The sequence below is a fragment of the Hylobates moloch genome, unplaced genomic scaffold (assembly GCF_009828535.3).
Source record: "Hylobates moloch isolate HMO894 unplaced genomic scaffold, HMol_V3 SCAFFOLD_13, whole genome shotgun sequence".
NCBI classification, from domain to species: domain Eukaryota; kingdom Metazoa; phylum Chordata; class Mammalia; order Primates; family Hylobatidae; genus Hylobates; species Hylobates moloch.
The window spans coordinates 75,422,330-75,441,321 of NW_026652288.1; positions in this window are offsets into that span (position 1 = coordinate 75,422,330).

Consider the following 18,992-nt stretch of genomic DNA (forward strand, 5'->3'; position numbering starts at 1 on the left):
GAGCCTTTCATGTGCTGTGGAATTCGGTTTGCTTATTGTGTTGAAGACTTTTACATCTTTTTTATCAGGAATATTGGCCTGTAGTTTAGTTTCCTGTACTATCCTTGTCTGGTTTGGTATCTGAGTAATACTGGATTGTTAGAATGAGTTTAGAAGTGGTCCTCTTCTTCAGTTTTGGAAGAATTTGATAAGAATTGGTGCTAATTATTCTCTAAATGTTTGGTCAAATTCATTGGTAAATCCATGTGGCCAGGGACTTTTCTTTCTGGGGAGATTTTTGATTATTAATTTAGTGTTCTTACTCATTTTTGGTCCATTTACATTTTTTATTTCATCATAGTTGCTTTGGGAAAATTGTATGTTTGTGGGAATGTATCAATTTCTTCTAAAATATCCAGTTTGTTGACATATAACTTTTCTTAGTAGTCTCTTTTGAGTCTATATATTTTGTAGTATCAGTTCTAATGTCTTGTCTTTCATTTATAATTTATTTGAGTCTTCTTAATTTTTTTAGTCTAGCTAAATGTTTGCCAATTTTGTTCACCTTTTCAAAAAAAAAACATTTTCTATTGTTTTGTTGTTCTTTTCTATTGTTTTTCTAATCTTTTTCAATATGTTTCTGCTCTAATCTTTACTTTCTTCCTTCTGCTAACTTTGGACTTAGTTTGTTTTTCCTTTTCTAGTTCCTTGCAAAAGAACCTAAAATTAGGTGTTTTTTTGAGACACGTTTTTTCTTAACGTAGATATTTATTGCTATATAATTTCCTCTTAGAACTACTTTTGTTGCATTCTATAAGTTTTGATGTGTTGTGTTTCCACTTTTATTGGTTCAAAGTAATTTTTAATTTGTATTTTGATTCCTCTTTTGTCCCATTGATTGTTCAGGAATGCATTGTTTCATTTCCACATATTTGTGTTTTCTAGTTTTCCCCCTATTATTGATTTCTAGTTTCATACTATTGCAATTGGAAAAGATAGTTGATATTATTTTAGTCTTCTTAAATGTTTTAAAACTTGTGTTGTAGTCCAAAATATAAGCTGTCCTGGAGAATGTCTCATCTGCACTCAAGAAGAATGTGTGTTCTGCTGCTATTGGATAAAAAAAAAAAAAAATGTTCTAAGTATATCTATTGCATTCATTGGGCTTAGAATGTTATCTGTTCTGTTATTTTCCTATAGGTTTCCTGTCTGGGTGATTTATCCATTGTTAAAATTGGGGTATTGAAGCCTGGGTTATTGAATTGCTGTGTTATTGAATTGCTGTGTTATTGAATTGTAGTCCCTTCAATTCTGTTGATATTTGCTTTATATGTTTAGAAGCTCTACTGTTGGGTGCATATATTTATAATTATTATATCCACGTGATAAATTTGCTCCTTTGCCATTATATTATGACCTTTTTTGTTTCTTTTTACAATTTTAACTAACATTATATTTTGTCTATGTACAGGCACTCCAGCTTTTTTTTTTTTTTTTTTTTTGGTTACAACATGAAATAGCTTTTTCAGTTCCTTCACTTTCACTCTGTGTGTTTCCTTAAGGTTAAAGGTTTCCTTGCTTATTTGTTTTTGTTTGTGTGTTTGTTTTTGTAGGCAACATATAATAGAATCTTTTTCTAAATTCCTTCAACCACTCTATATCTTTTGGTTAGAAAATTTAAGGCATTTGCATTTAAATTAATAATTGATAAGTAAATATTTACTATTGCCATTTTAATTGTTCTGTTTTTTGTAGTTTGTGTTGTTTATGGAAAACTGCTTGTATCTAATTTGGAGAAACACATGTACTGAAAAACTATAAACAGATTATATAGGTAGGCTAGATAATAGAGAAATTGGCTCTTGACTTTATTCAAAGAGATTGGGAAACAAGATGTTACGGATGTTCGGGAGGTTAGGTTGCTATAGACAGCATTTGACAAAAAGGAAAGAGCTCAAAAATAATTGAAATAAATAATAAAAGTTAAAATGGCAAATATTTAGGGATATTAGAAATTAGAGTCGTGTGGCAGGTTGAAAAGTAGAAGTGATATTTCTGTCCATCCAGGAAGAGACAAAACTGAGATGTTTGAGCAGGAAAGGTATATCTAATTCACTGCAAAGATGTCTGAGTCAAAAGTTGGTGCTCAGTAGATTTTCTCAATTACACAATGCGGTTTAAGGAAAAAGAGACTAAAGATTTAGCTCTTCCACTGAAGCCTAATAGATCCAAGTTACTTTCAGTTAAGTCTAGAGAGAGAGAATTTTGTCTCAAAACATTATGAGTGTGGCTAATGACACTTGGAGATGACACAATCTAATTCATTAGAATCTTACTGTTTTTGAGAGGTATACTGTTAAAGAGCATGCACACTGGACTGACAGGGACTGTAAATGTTCAGGAATTAAAATAAATCTTTGGCCCCAACCATGAATGGATAGGAAGCAAGTTGAGAAAAGAGTGTCATTTTTATGAAATGCCTATGTTTTATAGAGTCCTCACAAGTGGCCAAGAAATATATTGGGAATAGAAAGGCCTGCTTGAAAGAACAGCTAAGAATAAAAAGCAATGGGCAAGGAACAACCTCATAGACAGAAAAATGGAATATTACAAAAGAATATTTTCAACCTCCAGGCAAGGAGACCGTTACTATTTCTGACCAAGAGATTTTACAATTGCTATGAACCAGTGACAACTGTGTGTCTTCTTTTCTTTCCTTTTTCAAAAAGGTGTATTTAGGGTCATTTATCCTATCTCTCTCCAACTTTCGCTTTTAAGTATATAAGAGTGTCACAGCATGAGTGGAAATAAGTTTTCTTTTTGTTTTCAGTTTTCCAGAACAAGAGGAGAACATATACATTCTCATACTTGATTTGAAAAATTACAAAGTCCTGGACTTTAAGCTTGGTAGAGCCTTTGGATGAAATGTTTAGGTTGTCTTATTTGGTATCTCTTTCATGTGAGAGGATGATGGAAGTAAAAATTTAAGAGCAGGAGAATATGTTGTGATTGATTTTCAAAAGTATTTGCTTCCCAATTCCAAAGGAGGATTATACATTCCTACCCTTTAATATCAGGCTAGGACATAAAAAGAAAGAGTAAGCAGGTATGACCTGTATTACTTCAATGCATAAATGATAAAGTCAGCATATAATTTGGCATATTGTGTTGTTTCCCAAGATTCACAATGTTTAAGAGACAGTTGCTGTTATAGCCTGAGTTCTGGTGTAAAGATGATGTGAGATGAGTGAACATAATTGAATAACATAAACCGCTATAGAATTTTGTATTGTTTTTTAAGACAACATAATTTAATCTCAGCTAACTCATACTCAGAACAGAAAACTTACTTTCCCCACTTTCATGCCAAGCCTAAATCTAAAATCCTACACAATTCACTCACATATAAAAAGACAACTATATAAAACGACACCTAAGGAGGAGAACCAAAAGAAAGTAAGTGAAACTAGACTTTTGCCCAATCCATTCCTGTTAAGGCTACACTCTAGAAAATGTGATCAAGTCTGTGAAGTGGTACTTGATTTGTCAATAACAATATTTCTCTATTCTTTCAATAAAATGTGGATTCACATAAGGGGGTGAGGAGCAGCAATGCCACAGAGGTCATTACTCATTATTAATAATCCAAAGTATAAATTTGCCACATAAATACAGTACAAGCAAACTTTAAATGTTTTCTAGATGTTAGAATTAATTGTATTCATGCTTTATAATTTCAATGAAATTTTAATTGTGACAGGCATTTTTTTCTTAGTTACTTGATTAAAGTCAAGGCATATTCTCAATAAATCCTTAGCACTAACTAGTAGCAAGGTTTTTTGTTAAATGCTTATACATAATTATTACTAAGGCCCTATGGGTTTTCTTTTCTCCACCGATGTACCCGTTTTATAGATTTCAGCTGCCTGCACGCATTACCATCATCACCAATGAAATCCATATTTTCATGTGGAGACTTCTTAGTACTCTCTAACGTCTGAATAATTGTTTATCTTTATTGATTCCTTCCGATGGGCTGAACTGTCACAAAGTATATTTTCTGTAATCTAAAAAGAAATAATGGAATATATGTGTAGTATAATTCATAAATATTGATTTCTACTGTTATGTAGTCAATCCAAACAATTCAAAAGAATATGCAACACGGTTCATAATTTCAGCTTTGACTTGAAATTTTAAGCTCTTGTATAGTCTACAGGTGGTGAAAGCAGCTCATGGGTATCCACCCTATTCAAATTAATGATAATAGGATATTTGTTTTAATAGAAACATTAATAGTTTACATTATAAAGGAATATAAAAATGTACATGGTAGAGCCTGCAAGTGGTGAGCATTAATCCTGTTTTCTTTTTGTCTTCGGGACTCACAGCAAACATGTTTTTTCTGCCTTACTTAAAGTTAATGTGGTCATGTCCCTGGGTTCTGGCAAATTGAATCTGACTGGAATTGATGTTGCCAGTTCCAGAAAACCTGTTTTAAAATGTCCCATGTGATGGTCAGTCTCTTTTCTCATATGCTTATGGATTTTTATAACCTAGTGGTGGTGAGAGCAATGCAATCAGAAGAGTCCCAGTCATTCGTTCCAGTGAGATATAGGTCTACTTTCCAGAAATCATTTACCTCTATCTGCATTAAACTCAAGTGGGAATGGGAATTTAATTTAAATTATTAAGTCACCAATACTCACTAGAATTTTTTTATAGACTAATAGAATATTTTACAAAGTGTACTTTAAGTTTACATCTTTTACCGTAATTATTACTCAGACTAATTGAGCAAGGTAGAGGTCCAATTTGAAAATAATAAAATTGAAGCATAAAGAAATTCAGTAAATTGCTAAGTGCCAGAAATGATAGATGATAAGTGGCAAAATTGAAACTTGACCATAAGAAATCTGTTTTGACATTTTCTTAAACATTATACCATCTCTTAACCAGCTTTGTTACGGTTGGCAGGGGCATTTCTATTTAAGACCTTTCTCTCCCATCTTCTTTCTTCTCATAGTCTCTCAACAGCTGTAACCATTCTGTTTCCTTTGCTGTGTGCCACATTATTTTCTGCTTAATTATACTCATTTTGCTCTGTCAGTCTCTCATGTTGTAAGAGGCTGGGGGAAGGCAGGAGGACTTAATTTTTTTAATTTTACTTTTAATTGATACATACTAACTTCATATATTTGTGGGGTATACAGTGATACAGTGATAGATGTATAGATTCTGGAATGATCAAATTTGAGTCATTAGCATATTGATCACCTCAAATATTTATTATTTCTTTGTTATAAAAATACTTAAAATCCTATTTTAGCTATTTTTAAATATACATTGTTATTAATTATAGCTACCTTTCTGTACAGTAGAACACCAGAATTTATGTCTTTTATCTAACTGTAACTTTGTGCCTCGTAGCCAATATCTCCCCATTTCCCTTCCACCGTCACATCTACCCTCTAGTAATCACCATTCAGCTCTTTATTTTATAATTGCAACATTTTTAGATACCACATATAAGCAAGATAATACAGTGTTTGTCTCTGTCTGGCTTTTTTCAGTTAACGTAATGAACTAGCTTCATCCATATTGTCACAAGTGACAGAATTGCCTACATTTTAAAGGGTGAATAGCATATCATTTTGCACATATATCACATTTTAAAAATATTTTCATCTGTATCTTGACTATTGTGAATAATGCTAAAAAGAACATGAGCATGTGGACATCCTTTCAGCACATTATTTTTTTTTTCCTTTGGATACATACCCAGCTGTGTGATTGCTGGATCATATGGTAGTTCTGTTTTTAGTTTTTTGAGAATGTTTATACTATTTTACAAATGAGCTGTACTAATTTAAAACATCATCAACAATTTATAAGTGTTTTATTTTCTCCTTGTCCTCACCAACATTTGTTATATTTCATCTTTTTGATAACAGCCAATCTAACAGATGTGAGGTGATAATATCTCATTATGTTTTTAATTTGCATTTCTCTAATTATTAAAGATGTTGAGCATTTTTAATATATCTATTGGTTGTTTGTATGTCTTCTTTTGAGAAATGTCTATTCAATTTATTTGCTTATATTTTAATATGATTATTTGTTTTCTTTTTATTGAATAGTTTGAGTTTTTTGTATATTTTGGGTTTTAGCCCCTTATCTGAGGTAAGGTTTGCCAAGATTTCATCACAATCTGTGGGTTGTCTCATCATTTCACTGTTTCTTTTGTTGTGCAGGAGCTTTTTAGTTTGATGGTATCTCATGTGTCTATTTTTTATTTTATTGCCTGTGCTTTGTGTGTCATATTTATAAAATCTCTGCTAAGACCAGTGTACAAAGGCTTTCCCTTATGTTTTCTTCTAGCAGTTTTATAGTTTCAGGTCTTACATTTAAATCTCCGATCCAATTTGAGTTGAATCTTGTGTAAGGGTTGAGATAAAGATACATTTTCATTCTTCTCTGTATGAATATCCAGTTTTCCCAACACAATTTATTAAAGAGATTGTCCTTTGTCCAATGTGTGTTCTTTACTCCTTTATTGAAAATCAATTGACTACAATTATACGGCTTCATTTCTGGGTTCTCTATTTCAATGGTAAGTGTGTATGTTTTTGTGCCAGTACCATGTTGTTTTTTTTACTATACTTTGTAATATATTTTGAAATTCGGTATTGCTGTATATCCTGCCTTTTTTTGGGGTCAAGATTGTTAAGACTATTCAGGAACTTTTTTAGTTCTATATAAATTTTAGAATATTCTTTCAATTTATTTGGAGAATGACATTGGAACTTTGATAGGAGTTTTATTTAATTAGTAGATTGCTTGGGGAAGTATAACATTTTAACAATATTAATTCTTCCAACTCATAAGCATGGTCTATATTTCCACTTATTTATGTGATTTATGTCTTTAATTTCATTCACCAATATTTTTAAATTTTCAGTACACAGAAATTTTACTTTTGTTGTTAAATTCACTCTCATGTATTTTATTTTGCTCTTGTAAGTGGTATTGTTTTCTTAACTTCTTTTTCAGAGAGTTTGTTGTTAATGTATAAACATGCTACTAATTTCGTAAGTTGAATTTGTATCCCACAACTTTACTAAATTTGTTTATTAGTGGCTACGGTTTGAATGTGTCCCCAAAATTCCATATGTTAAAAACTTAAGCTCTAAATTTATGTGCTGATTGGAAGCTGGAAGGTAATAATCATCAGTTAGGCTGGGTCTCCCATGATAGTACTGATTGCTTTAAAAGGAAAGGAAGAGAGATCTGGCAGGCACACTCCAATCATGTCATGTCCTTCTGCCATGTTATATCACAGGAAAGAAAGCCCTCACCAGATGTAGCCCCTCAGTCTTGGTCTCCCCATCTTCTATAACAGTAATAAATTTATTTTCCTTATGAATTACCCAGTTTGTAATATTTTGTTATAGCAACAGGAAACAAAATGAAACATAAGTTTTAACCGTTTTTTGGTGGAGTCTTTAGGGTTTTTTTTGTAGATAAGATCATGTATTCAAACAGAGACAATTTTACTTCATCCTTTCTGATTTGAATTTTTTTTTATTTCTTTCTCTTGTATAGTTGTTCTGGCCAGGACTGCCTTTACTGGGTTTACCAAAAGTAGTGAGAGTGAGAATTCTTACCTTGTTCCTGATCTTAGAGTAAAAGCCTTCAACTTTTCACCCTCAGGTATTACATTAGCTGTGAGCTTACGATATACGACCTTTATTGATTGAGGAACAGTTCTTCTACAGCTAATTTGCTGAGAATTTTTATAATGAAAATTTTAAATTGTGTCAAATACTTTTTCTGCTTCTATTGAGATCATATGGTTTTTGTTATTTATTCTGTTGATATGGTGAGTCATATTTATCGATTTGCTTATGTTGAACTAACCTTGTATCACAGGTATAATTCCACTTGAACATGATGAATGATTCTTTTAATGTACCATTGAAGATGGTTTGCTAGTATTTTGTTGGGGATTTTAAAATCTATTTTTATGAGTGGTACTAGCCTGTAGTTTTCTTTTCTTGTAACGTCTTTGTCTTTGGTGTCATGGAAATGCTGGCCTTAGAAAATGAACTTATTCCTTCCTTTTGCATTTTTGGGATGGTTTGAGAAAGATTGTTGTTCTTTGACTGTGTGGTAGAATCTAGCCATGAAGCCAGCTGATCCTGAGTTTTTCCTTGATTAAAGACTTTTATTTACTGATTTGATTTTCTTTTTCAATTGTTAATCTGTCCAGATTTCCATTTTTTTGGTGATTCAGTATTGGTAGGTTATATGTTTCTAGTAGTTTATTTTCTAGATTGTTCAATTAGTTGGCACATAATTGTATATAGTAGTCTCCTTTTTTATTACTTGTAATTTCTCTATTACTTCTTTCATGAGACTTAATCTCTCTTTTTTCTAAGTTTAGCTAAGCATTTGTAAATAAAAAGCATAAAAACTTTATTTGATGGACTCAGCCTCCTCAAATTTAGCTAAGGAAACACAGCATTTTGAGACTCAAGTGGTTTATTTATAAAATGGTTGTTCTGGCTCAATTTTTCTCAACAGTAAAAGGTATTGATTAATTAAGGAAGAGCGTAAAACTAGAACAGTTACTTCTTAGCTTAGTATATTTTAGAGCAATGGATTGCATTCTCACAAGTAAACATATTTTTGGCCTGGTTCCTAAAGGAATACGTTATCTAGGAAAATCAGAACTGTTTATAAATGATTTAAATTGTGAACTCCTTAAGAAGACATCAAACTTAACTTTCTGTCCTGAGCAATATATATTATTGTTACTTATACTTTTTTCTTTTTATATGTGTTTTAAGTAATGACACTTAATGTATACACACATAAAATGGATGTATTATTCATGTAAAAGAAAAAGACCTCTTGTAGAAAGAAAACATATATTTTTTTCTATTATACTAATCTCTAGACTGGGATCTCTATTCTTGTCAAACGCTTTGGGCAAGACTTCCCCAGAAAACTCTGGGCAAGCTGATGTAAATCACACTTTTTAGTTGGGGCATATTTTTTCATATTGGTGACAGTGATTGGTTTCAACTAAGATGATCCAAATGAGATGGAATTTTGAATATTTAATTTACTAAGAATTGATAAGTAGCTAGAGAAAGAGAGAACTTCTTTTAAATAGAAATCAATGTTAAGGGATATAGCATTTTAGCACCCCACATGTTACAAAGAGGAAAGAACTTATGACTTTGGAGTAAAATTTATTTGCAAAGAAATTTCCTCAATGGACATTTTAATTTTACAAAGTGAAAACAAAACAATCTGTTTAGTGATAATATGAGGTGCAAAGCACCCATCTGCTCTATAGAATAATACACATTACTTTTTACATTTTAGATAATAATGCCTATAAGCTAGTTATGTTTTCTTTTAGATGTTCTTATGCCTTTAAAAAGTACAGCTTTTTCTTCTTGATGCATATAAACTTATGCAAATCTTTACCGATGGCAGAAGAATTGTTAAGTGACAAACCCCATCTTTGATTGTAACTCTGAAAACTCAATATACATCCTTTAATTTTCTTGGTTGTATTAATGCCATCATGGAGTAGGAGGGAAAGTCCATTCGGCTTTACAAAATAAAGGCACAAACATGCAAGCATTGATTTATATGGTAAATTGTAGTTCAAATTTTTTTACTAATTATATGATCATCATGCAAAAGTCTAATACCTGTGAATTGTTGTGATTTTGTATTAATTATGTAATAGGTAATTATAAAAAAATCACTGATTTTCAAAATATCCTAACAATACATTCAGCCAATTGGGAACATTAAATTTCACAAGAGAGGTAGGATGTAGATATTTAATATCTCATTTCTGAAATTATATATTTTTAAGTATCTAACATACATCTTATATATGAGAAATCTGAAATGATGTACATAGGTATATAATTTAATGTTAACTTTAAAGAGATTTCTAAAAAGCCACAATACAATAGAAAAAAAATTTACTGTTTTCTTTATGTTCTTTAAATGAAGTCTTAAGCTTTAATACATATATTGTGATAAAGATACAATTAAAAAACATTTTCCTACATTTGTTGATATGCTTATTTAATATGTCTAGAGTATATTCTTTATCCTTAGGCAAAACATTCCTTGAGGGTAAATCTGCCACAATTTAAAAACCATTTGAATATTTTATATTAAAGAGCCTTAGGCAGATAAGTAATTAATGAGTATAGCTTACTGTTAGAACTAATGTTAATATGAGTGGAAATCATGGACAAAATGAGATGATAAATTGTCATATCCATTTTATGTATCGTGACTTCTAATTTTCAATATGGATTTATCATATGCCTAACATTCAAAGACATAATTCATTTAACTTATTTTCTGAGTGCTAACTATGTAATAGGTATTATTCTAGACGTTGTTAAAACTTTATTGAATAAAATTGATACATACCTTGCCCTTACAAAGTTTACATTCTATTAGCAAAAATTATATAAGTATTTAATGCCATATTTGTTCATGATAAGCACTAGTGGAAAAAAACAGAACAGAGTACTAACATGGTACTATTTTGGTAAGGGTGATTATTGAAGGCCCTTCCTAAAAAAATGAAATTGAACACAGACTACAATAAAGTGAGGAAAAGAACGACACAGATATCTGGGTAGAGAGAATTTCTTGTAGAGGGAATACCAAGTGAAAAGGTCATAAAATGAGACAATGTTAGGCAAGTTTGATTTTTAGCAAGTTTGGATGACTCACAGTCATTAGGCTGTAGCATATTGCCTTCCAAATCATTATACATCTGCTCATTGTTTTCTGAATTTTGATTGACATACCATTGTTTCAGATAATATTTAGCTGTCATATAATACAGTTATATCTTTATTTTTACAGTGGAACATAAAACAAATTATTAACCTTTTAAAAAATTTTAGACAAAAATATCATGTTGGCATTTCTAAACGACATTTGTGTTTATATACATACACACAGAGGGACATATTCACCCACTAAAATAATTGATTGAGTTCATTAAAATTAGTATATATGTGTAAATATTCTACAGACACAAACCACATGCACACACACACACACATATGTATATATGTGTGTGTATATATATACATATACACAAATTATCTCTGAAAAGTAAAGTGTGTATATATATATACACTCACGTATCTGTGTGTATGTGTGGTCTGTGCTTGTATAATGTCTTCTGGTATTTCATATACTGTCAGATACTTTTTCTACAAATTGAACATTCTGGAACACCATTTTTCTAGACAAGCTGATTATTATGTAAGCTTTGTTTTTCAGGTTGACTTCTTGTGTGTCTTCCAACCACATAAGACAGTCATAGCACAGGCAGACAGTAGACGGTGCTTTTTAAGGTGGTAGCAAATTTCAGTTTGACTTGCAGTCTAGAGCTGAAACTGGGTGAGCTAGTTATGAATGAGAAGTCATTGACTGTTGTCTCAAGGTTTTGTTTTGTTCTGTTTTTATAAATCACAGCAATATATATTGAAATACTCAAGGAGAGTATTATTTAGGCATGCAGTCTACTGAAGATAGGAAATAGTTATCTTTTCTCCCTGAAATCTCCTACAATCATTGTGATATACACAGGTGAGCTCCTAGGAGCAGAACTGACAAAGGTAGAAAGCATATCTGGACTAAGATACAGGGAAGACATCTAGCACATAATTGACAACCAAAAATGTGGCTTGTAGCTTTGACCTAAACATCAAACTGGAAACGATTCTCCTACTACTCCCAAATTTGAAACATGACAGTTAGATGTTTTAAGCAGATTCTCTTTAAAAATTTATTTCTTTAAGGATATCTAACCGAGGGTAATTTGTAATAAAATTATAATTTCTCTAAAATCTTGATTACCAAAAGGCCTCAGAGAATTTATATTCAGACTAATTAGATATTAATAAGCCAGTGTTTTCTCTTCAGCATCCACATTCTTCACTCTCCTATGATCCAAAAAACATTCAAAAACCGTATATTGAGTTACTAGTATACAGTGAGCATTTTACTGAAAATAAAAAGATGGATAAGACAAAAGGACTGTTTTCATACTTGTGAATGAAAGAGAAAAAAGCGGAACCAAAATAATATTATTTGAAAATATCTATAGAATAAGAAAAATCTGTTGCTTGAGATACCCCATCCAGTCAATCCTTGTTATTCATGATAGTTGTGTTTTACTGCAAACACTGAATTAGTTAATTCTGAACCATTGTTCCTAAGTGAGATATACGGCTAGGTTCCTGTGAGCCTCTGGTCACAACATTATTAGCAATTCTTAAATAACATAAGCTTGATTTTTGTGTTACTGTTTAAAAATACATTATTTAATAATACAGGCAACAGTAATATAATTTATACCTGAATGAAGCTTATTTAACATACAAATTATCTCTGAAAAGTAAATCAATGGCTTCTGGTATTTAGGGAGATTAGAAAGCACTTTAGCACTATGCTTGGGACTGTTTTACACAGTGAAATCACCAACAAAACTCACAAAATTGTGGCTTTAAATGGACCTTGTAAAGGAAAAGTTTACAGTATAAGAACTGAAATAATAAGGCAGAGCATAGTCTTGTCTGACTTCAGCTGGGAACATGCATGTCAGGTATCTGAAATATTTTTCACTCTGCACAAATCTTCAAATGTCCATGACATTTTCACAAGTATTGACTTTGTGATTACACATAAATTTTAGTGAGTAGGCAAATTCACAAATATGGAATTAATAAATAATGAAGATCAACCTTTTTTCTAATCCTGACTTCTGTTCCCTTTCACCTGATTCTGTGATCCTTACTTTTCTCCCAGGGCCTCTTAGAGTTCACCAGTCTTTCTTGCATGCTTCCAGAGCACCTTGTTCAGAGCTCTCAGTGTAGCACTTACTCTGCTGCTGTGGAGTTGTGTGATTAATCTACTTTTATTCAAACTACACAGTGATCACCTCAAAAGCATAGATAGTAAATAAACCATTTCTGTATCCCCAGATCCTCAGTACCTGACACATACTAAGCATTAATTTAACATCTGTGGACAGAAAAAAGGGAAAGAAAGAGGGAGGGAAGTAGTTAGGATGGAAGGTGAGCAATTCATTTGTAATAAACCATTAACAAACAAGTATCTCAATAAGTCTGTAATTTACTGCTATATTACATATCCTCCAGAAATTCATTTTCTTTAATTTTTCTATCCTTGAAGTAGTAATAGTAATAATAGTTTTTACTTAGTTTGCAGGAATCTCTGAGGATATTCAGGGGTAAATACAATTATTTTAAGCTCATTAGAAAATGTTATCTAAATTTGAGGCCAGTGATATTATTAGTAAGTTATAATTACTTTGCCCAAAGGGCCTTAGAAGAATATATAAGTAAAATCCTCTGAATTTGTTAATTTTTCTTGAGGTGAAATAAAAAGTAATAAAAATGTTTCTTCTGTAACCAGGATGACTTCAAAATGAGGCTTTTGGATTAAGAAAGGAAAAACTAAAACAACCTTGCCTTTGATATCATACTTTTACCTATAAACAATCGCCTAGCATCACTGGCAGCATGTTTGATACTTTTCTGAGTGCAGAAGGCAAGTTTTCTACTAGTTCTCCAGTTATTTTTAAGCTCTCAGCCTAAGCAATATGATTTTGGAGCAGATTTAAAGTGCATATGCAGAGTACCAACTAATTCTCTTTTTCTTCTGAAATAAAGTTAGTAGATTAGTTCCTGTTGTTCAGCTATATCATTTTAAGATCTCTAAAAGAAGAAATGAACCCAAAGTGGTGATAGCTTGTCAATAAATGGGTAAAGGGAGAAGGCATAACTCCATTTATTTAGGATACAAATTCTATACTATCCATATATATTCTCTCTATTTTATGTTAGGGACTCATGTCAAGATTACAAAAAGGCACAGCCCAGCTTATCTTCTCTAATGAAATAGGTGGTTTTATTTGATAATAAATATAAGAAAAAAACACATGAAGAAACATTGTTATACTATCTTCTATGCATTGTATGTTTATAATTCAGGTGATTTACTTAAAATAGATGAGACATTTAAATATTTGAAATTAAATTTACAATAGGGGTGGTCTGTGCTTTAGAATAAATACTACAAGTATGAGTAAGAAGAGAAAACAGTATTGCCCACATTCTTAGAAACACAAAGCAATTAACTGTTAAGTATTTCAAAACAAGTTTTTGAAATAAAGCAATCTCCCAGACAATATAAAGGAATAAAAGCTTAATCGTTACACCATTTCAGATATTTGTAGTTAATAGAATTATGCTGTATTTGACCCAATTTATTTAATACTGGTTACATAATTATAAAACTGATGATTATTTTATCCTGTTACATGTGTATGTGTTTTTTGCTCAGGTGGGGATTTGTAGACTTAATACTAGTTTTGTTAAATATGTACAAATATCATGACTGTGAGTTAGTAGAAAGAACCATAGTTTGCAGTATTTCTACTCTGAATATTTAAATAACAAACAAGCCTATCCTCGTCTCAGAACTTGCCCTAAATTTCATCTGTTCCTATTATTTGTTGCTAGGTTTTTAAAAAGCAAATAAAAAACCCTCCAGAAGATAACAGCTTAAAACAATGACATTTATTTTGCTCAAGTATCTGTAATTTAGCAGACTTCTGTGTGGAAAGCTCCTATCTGTTCCACTTGGCAGCAGAGGCTTGAAGGTTGAGGGCTGAAATCATCAGAGACTCACTCACGTGTCTGGTACTTGAAGCTGTTTATCTTCTGGGATTACTACCAGAAAACTGACATGCATTCTTTCTGTGTGGCAACATGTTTTCTTTAAAGCATAGTGATTGTGATCCTTGCATGAGCATAACCTAGGGTGAGATAACCATATGGAAGTTGTATTATCTTTTATAACCTATACTCAAACATCATAAAGTGCTGCATCTGCTGCATTCCACTTATTAGAATCACTACCAAGTCCATATTCGAGTGGAGGGGTATTCAGTTTCATATTTCTAGAGCATGTTAGTGTGGAATATGTATGGATGTGACCATCTTTGGAAAATATAATTTGCCATTATCTCTTAGCTCGGTTAAATTCCCTGACTTATTCTAATGCTACTCCTCTATTTTTTCCACTTTATGTTTGATCGTTCAGCATGTAGAAGGACAATTTATCTTGTTCCAATTACTTTGGGTGAGAAGAAACTATTTCCTGAACAAGTGCAAGTAAACTATTTGTTGTCCATCATATCGGTAATAAAGTTCCATCTTATAGTTGGCTGTATTCAGTTGCAGAAAATTATTATAACATTTTTGAAAATTCTAATACTTCTTTCCTTCATCTTTAATGTCTGAATTATATAATATTTATTACAAAAAGATAGGTATAAGATAATACATGTTGAGAAAAGAAGATCCTAAAAATTAAATTTAACAATAATTAAATAATATTCCCAGGATTGTAAATATAGTAAATCAAGCAAAGATTAATTGTAAATCAAGCAAAGATTAATTGTAAATCAATCTTTAGTGTGAACTTTTTACACAGTTTACCATAAGTGCATTTTCAGGCTGATGATGAAATTAATACTATTTTTTCGGGAATACTTTAAACTGGTAATTTTTTTGTTTTTTGTCACCTGTAGCTGTGGCAAAAGATAGCCTCCATATAAATGAATGAGAGAAGAAATCATAAAAGATTTATTTCTGCTGCTTCATTTTTCTTATTTATATCTAACATTCTGCACATTTACCATGAGCTTCCTCACATTTCAAAAACAGCTAGTCATCTTTGAGAACAAATTGTGCTATTTACTTCGGTCCTCAGAGAAAACATATGGCTTAGTGGGGGAGATGTCCAGAACAATAAGGAAAACTTGTGTTCTGTATTCCCAACAGAAGAAATAGATCATCTGTAAATAACTCCCAGCACAATCATGGCAGGTCTCAGAACTGCACAGAGTTATATAAACTCTGAGAAGAAAAAAGTCAACAGAATGCTGTTATGCAGACACATAAAGCTCACCACAAAGTTACGAAAACAGAATACTCAAAGTGTTTTAGTTATATTTTTATGTAATTTAGTGTACATACACATACACATATTGATTTTCAGCAGCAATGACAGAAAATTATTTAGGTTAAATTAATATGACCAAATAAGAATAGGAGAAAAATAATTTTTAGTACAAATCAAAGTGAATTGATTATAAAGCTTAATGAATTATTATGGTATAGTATACATGATTTCAGTCTTAAATGTGCTTCAAAGTTATTACAGATATATGAACATTTTGAATTATAATCATAAAACTAAGAGGTTGTATTATATAAAATTTTATACATTAAAATATGAATTATTTTCTATGTGATTTTCTCTTATAAATCATATTCTAATATAAAATAATTACATGATAAATAACTTGAAGGAAAATATCTAACAAAATCTGTTGCTCTGAATGTATTTGTTCATGTGTCATATACTATTTACATTTTGCAAGCGGATTAATATGGTAAAACATATACTTCCATAAAAATGGAGTTTCCATTAATTTTTTTGTTTTTTATAACATATTACTGCCTTCTTATAAATGGTCTTGAAGAAAATTATGTTTATATAACATAAAAAAGAAAGAACTGTTAGATTCTAACATTTACTGAGTTCATACCACACCACATGCCAGGCTTATTTTACAGAAAATTAACATATTTTTAAAAGCTTGGCCAGGCGCAGTGGCTCATGCCTGTAATCCCAGCATTTTGGGAGGCCAAGGTGGGTGGATCACTTGAGGTCAGGAGTTTGAGACCAGCCTGGCCAATATGGTGACACCTCTTCTCTACTAAACTATAAAAAATTAGCTGGGTGTGGTGGCCCTCACCTGTAATCCCAGCTACTCAGGAGGCTGAGGCAGGAGAATCGCTTGAACCCAGGAGGCAGAGGTTGCAGTGAGCCGAGATTGTGCCAGTGCTCTCCAGCCTGGGCAATAGAGTGAGACCCCATTAAAAAAACACACTTAATTGTCACAGATATTTTGTGTGAGAGACACCTTTATCTCATTACACAGATGAGAACATTCAGATTGATAGAACTAAACAATTTCTTCTTTTCCCCCACTTGCCTCCCCAAAACAGGAAATAAGTGATTTTTTCTTAGAAAATGAATGTTGTTCATGATTTCATGCAGTTAAAAGGGAAAGTAAACCTTTGATATTGTAAAATTTGGAAATCCTAAGATCATACTCAAACCCCAAGTGCAAATTTGGGGGTTTCCAAGACCACCCCCCAGTTTGATAATTTACTAGGAATCACAGAACTCAGAAAAGCTGTTTTATTCACTGTTAAAACTTATTATGGTGAAAGGATACAAATTAAAATTGGCAGAAGGAAGAGATACGTAGGGCAGGGAGACACTAAGAACAAGGTTACCAGTTGTTTTCTCTCAGTAGAGTTGTATAGACAACACTTTTTCTCCCTGCAATGATGAATAGAAATATGCATGGAATATTGCCAACCAGAGGTGCTCCTCTGAGCTTTGGTGTCCGGAGTTTTTGTACTGGATTTTGACTGCCTATGTGGCTGACTCTAGTCTCCAACTTGTGCAGAAGTTAAGATGACACAGAGTGGTCCAAGATCCCCCACCAGAAACTACACTATTAGCCACTCTTAGCAGGCAAGACATTCCAAGGGCTTTGAGGTAACCTGCCAAAAGCCAAGGGCAAAGGCCAGAACTCTATTTGGTCAAGGTGAATCTTTCTTTGCACAGATGCCCTGACACCATAGGTAATGAATGGAAGTATACTCAGTAATATATATTCAAAGATTAAGCAACAATAACAACAAAGTATTTTACGATTGCCAAATGAAATGCTTTGGATTTTCATTGTGAATTATAAAATAATTTATTTTCTTAATGCTTCTTCTCAATTTACCAAAGATTATTTCTTAAACTCTAATTTGTCCGCAATTGTATAACAGAAAGGATTTTTATAAATCCCACTAAAAAAACTATTTGATATACAAATACCATTTCTAACTTTATCAAAAAGCGTAGAACCATGTACACTTTGAGGTAGAAAAAAATTTATTGATTATCATGAATGCCTCTTGCTTTTTACATGCTCTGACTCACCATTTGCCATTGTGGTCAAATCTTGGATGTCCTACAATGACACCTTCACATTAGATATCGCTGCCAAGAGGCATGAAACAGGTTGGGAGGCTTACATGCAAGAAGCAGAGTAGAATAGGGTCTGTTTGTATTCTTCTATATTTGTAAGCCCAACTATCCCAAATTTGTGCATTAATTTTTTTTGAAAACGTAGTTAATATTTCAATTGAGTTTACTTTTATGAATGATCACGTTCTAGTAAAACTAACTACTATAAAAAAATTCTCTGTGACATTCTGAAACAAGGTTTTTCATATGTATTTTTAGTTAGAAAATCAAAGTTAGAATATAGTCCTTCCTGACTCATTTGTTTTATCCTACAGAAATATCATGTCAGCAAAAGTTTCATCTTCATAATTAAACACTGATCTATAGCTGTGAACCCATGTGTATGTTTCAAATAAAGTGAACACTTGGGTGTAATATATCTGATAATATGGAGTGTGTTTCAGTTAAAGAATAATACTATCCCATAAAAGTGCAGATTTCAGAAAGAATGGAGAGGGTTTCCCAGGTAAAGCAGCACATAAAATTTTCACTTTCAATTTCACTTTCTTGGTTAGTAAAGAATCAAGGCACAATGGCATAAAATTTGTGCTTTTATTTATTTTTAAAGCTGTTATTTCTTCTTCTGAAATAATTCTTATTGAAACTAATGTTTAATAAAAGTTTCAGGTGCAGTTGTAAAACTATGACTGTACAAATATACTCCTATGCCTCATTTTATTTCTGACAGGTTTTTTGTGTGTGCGTGTGATGGAGTCATTAGTTTTAAAAGCCATGACTAGTTTCTTTCATGTCTA